Consider the following 3,582-nt stretch of genomic DNA (forward strand, 5'->3'; position numbering starts at 1 on the left):
CAGGAGAAAAGGAAAATCTGGCTCCGGATCCAAAACAGGGTCAATGCCATTGGGGTGACACACCGCACCATTGAAGAACTCAAAAAACGATGGTACGACTTGCGCAGTCGGGCTAAGGTGCGCATAGCTGACCGCCTGAAGGAGGCAAAGAAGACAGGAGGGGGAACACCAACAGACACTGGGAACACTCCCATGGAGGACTTGATTGAATCCACCATCCAGCCAGAAGCTGTTGTTGGTGTGACCCAGCTGGACACGTCCGGAGCAGCAAACACATCTGAAGGTAAGATGAATGTATGTTTTCTTAGTGTTACAAAATGTAAAGGTAGAACTCGACCACAGTACAGCCCAAGTGCAGACCCTGAACATCCAGTACACAATGCGTTCAGTAGGTGAGGGGCATTATGGGAGATGTAGTCAGGTCAAGCAGTTAAAATGTCAAATCTCAGAGTAACAACCCAAAAAAGCTTAATAGAGTATAAAATCATTTACAAAGGCAGATATTTATTACTGTGCAATTAATATCACAGACATGAAATAATACAGTGTTGCACTGTTTCACCTCACAGATGCGCAACGTGTAGAAGATGTGGATAGCGATTCCCCAGACATGCAGGACACCAGCGCAGGTGAACAGATGGACACACCTGTGGTGCAAATAAATCCCTCACGTCCAACAAAGTCACGCAGGGCTACTGTTCCATCCCTAGTCACCATGGAGTGTGAAGATGATGAGGCTGATGCAACACCAGGTGGCAGCCATGGCCAGACAACTTCCATCACAAAAACACAACCACAGGTCCCCAGAACTAATCACAGAGCCCGGCGTAGGAGAGGAAGAGCACTCAGGACACAGCAGGAGGAGCAACCAAGTGATGTCTGGGGTGGTCTTGAGGGACAGATGCTCCGTATGCAGCGCCTGCAGACAAAAAACACACGATTAGTACAATTGCAAGTTGGCAAGATGGCTAGCAACATAGCAGTACTGTCAGAAAGTGTGCAGCAACTGAGCAAGGTGATGCATGAGGGAAATGTATCCCAGAAGAGACAGCATCGTCAACTAATGCTGCAATTGAAAATGTTTGCTAAATCAAACAATAGATTGGCCACGACAACTGCACTGCTGGCGCGTAGGTCTGTGACCATGCAAACTGAAATGTGCCATTGGAGCGGCGATGTGGCTAAAGCACTGGACCAGGTCACCAATGCAGTTGATTTGCTAAATGCTTCCACAATTGCGGCCAACAATTCGACGGCCGAAGAGGGTAGTGAGGGTGGCTCAAGCCTAAGTAGTGTGGCAGTTCCAGTCCGCACTGCAGGAAGACGCAACACACGCAGCAGTACCCCCGCCGCTTCCAACATAACGGATGACAATGCTGGGTCTGACAGGCGTCTGGGTGTTCGTGGGAAAAAGCGCTAGACTGGCATGTACAAGTGCATTCCACTATGGTGACGTAACCATTTATTTGGATTTGACTTTTCACAGACTGACAAGTGAATTGACATTTGCAAACCACTTATGTCCATTGCACTGGTCAGATTACAAGTGTGCTTGAACACTCATGGCAATTTTATTTAATTAAAGAATACTTTGATAGCAATAGTCAGTTTCTGTGTCATCATTACTCACCTCAGAAATAATTTTGTGTGATGTCAAATCTTCTCCTACGCCCTTCTGCTGCGCCTGCCCCTTGTGCTGCATGGTGTTGTGGCACTTGCTGGTTCCCATCCTCCGAATCGCTGTCAGACACCTCGATGTCCATTCCTCCCCTTGTCGCTATGTTGTGCAGCATGGCACATGCCGCTACTATCTTGCAGCATTGTTCAGGGTTGTACTTCAGTGCTCCACCGGTCTTATGTAGACATCTGAATCGGCTCTTCAACAGCCCAAATGTGCGCTCTATGATGTTCCTTGTCGAAATATGTGCTGCATTGTACCTCTGTTGATTGGCAGTTGTGGGATTGAGGTAAGGCGTCATTAGGTAATTACGCAAGGCGTATGCGCTGTCACCTACATGTAATGGAGCAAAGAGTCAGTGGCAGCTTCACATTGACATACGTACAATGACAGTGATAAACTATAACACATATTTACCAAGCAGATGTCCCTCTCCAAATTCTCCCCTGACAAGACGGGTGTGTATGCCACTTTGCCTGAAGATATAAGAGTCATGTGCACTCCCTGGAAATTGCGCAACAATATCAGTGATAATGTTTTTGGCATTGCAAACAACCTGAATATTGAGGGAATGGTAAGATTTCCTATTTCTATATATATATTCCTGTGTTGCAGGGGGACATATTGCAACGTGGGTGCAATCAATACAACCCAAAACATGTGGGAAACGAGCTATCTGGTAGAACTCCTGTTTGGTTTTTGCAAGGTCAAGCGCGGTGGTAGGGAACTTGATATGAGACCCGATCACGGCCATCATGGCATCAAGGAATGCTTTCAATATTCTTGAAAGTGCGCTTTGTGATACACCTCCCGCAACAGCAATGACCCCCTGAAAACTGCCTGACGCCAGAAGGTGTAGGCAACATAGGACCTGCACATGCGTTGGGATGGCATTGGTCCTACGTGTCTGTCGTTGCATTATGGGGTCCAATTCATTGATTAGATCATGGATCATTGCTGCATTGAGCCTATACTTGTCGTATATCTCATCCTCTTGCTGGCCTAGCAAAGTTATGCGGACTCTGAAGATGCGCTCATTCATTCGCCTCCGTCTCTGTGCGGCAGCCTGCAGCCTCATCCTCCTCGCCATCAGGTAAATCCCTGCCATTGTGAACAGTGCTGGCTCATTCTGGGTGTGTTTAAATGGGTTTCAGTTGGTTTTCACCTGTCTGTGATTTGCACTCATGATTACCACCTGGTTGTGATCCTTCTTATTTAGCGATCGCTAATTTGCGATTTTCATGGAAATCGCTATTTGCGATTTGTCATGCATACATTTAGCGAATCGTTGTTTGCGATTCGCTAATTGGGACACGCTAATACCGATTCGCTATTTGATTCGCAGAATGTGTTGCGATTCCTTATATTTGCGAAAAAATGGATTTTCGCAAATATACAGTTGATGCATTTCAACACTGACTTTTGCGATCGCAAACGGCCTATTTTTGCGATTCGCACCGTTTGCGATCGCAAAAAGGTTTGATGCATGTGCCTGTTAGTTCCTCAAATTTTACATGATCATTCAATAAATAGAGTACTCCATGAGAAGGAAAAGGAAGCTCTGAATAAAAACAAGGAAGAATTGATACAGAAAATAAATCAGATGAATTTGCATGCAGAGGCCCTGACAGTCCCAGTAACTATAGGTCCTGTTATACCATTATTTGGAAATAAAATGAATGTCACAAATCCTCAAACTGTACCCATTCCTGAAAGTGAGCCCAGAAAAGAAATAGTAATAACGGAAGATCAAGCCAGTGAGTGCAGCTCAGTAGTTTCTTTAATGGATCTCTCTATAAGGGAATCAGTAACTGAAACCCCAAAAAGAGTTTTACCTGATTATTTGAAAGAAAAGGGGTCAGTGGCACCTTCAGGATCTAAAAGAACAACAGCAGTCACTCCAG

General features: G+C 45.6%; 1 long non-coding RNA gene across 1 annotated transcript; it reads right to left on the reverse strand.

Moving 5' to 3' along the window:
* Nucleotides 1–484: 484 nt before the first annotated feature.
* Nucleotides 485–1,852, reverse strand: LOC146806333 (uncharacterized). The gene is made up of 2 exons (XR_014967566.1): nt 1,631–1,852; nt 485–919 (listed from the first exon to the last, which is right to left on the reverse strand). It is a non-coding gene; the product is annotated as an uncharacterized LOC146806333 (long non-coding RNA).
* Nucleotides 1,853–3,582: the final 1,730 nt, after the last annotated feature.

The sequence above is a fragment of the Triturus cristatus genome, chromosome 8 (assembly GCF_964204655.1).
Source record: "Triturus cristatus chromosome 8, aTriCri1.1, whole genome shotgun sequence".
Lineage (NCBI taxonomy): Eukaryota > Metazoa > Chordata > Amphibia > Caudata > Salamandridae > Triturus > Triturus cristatus.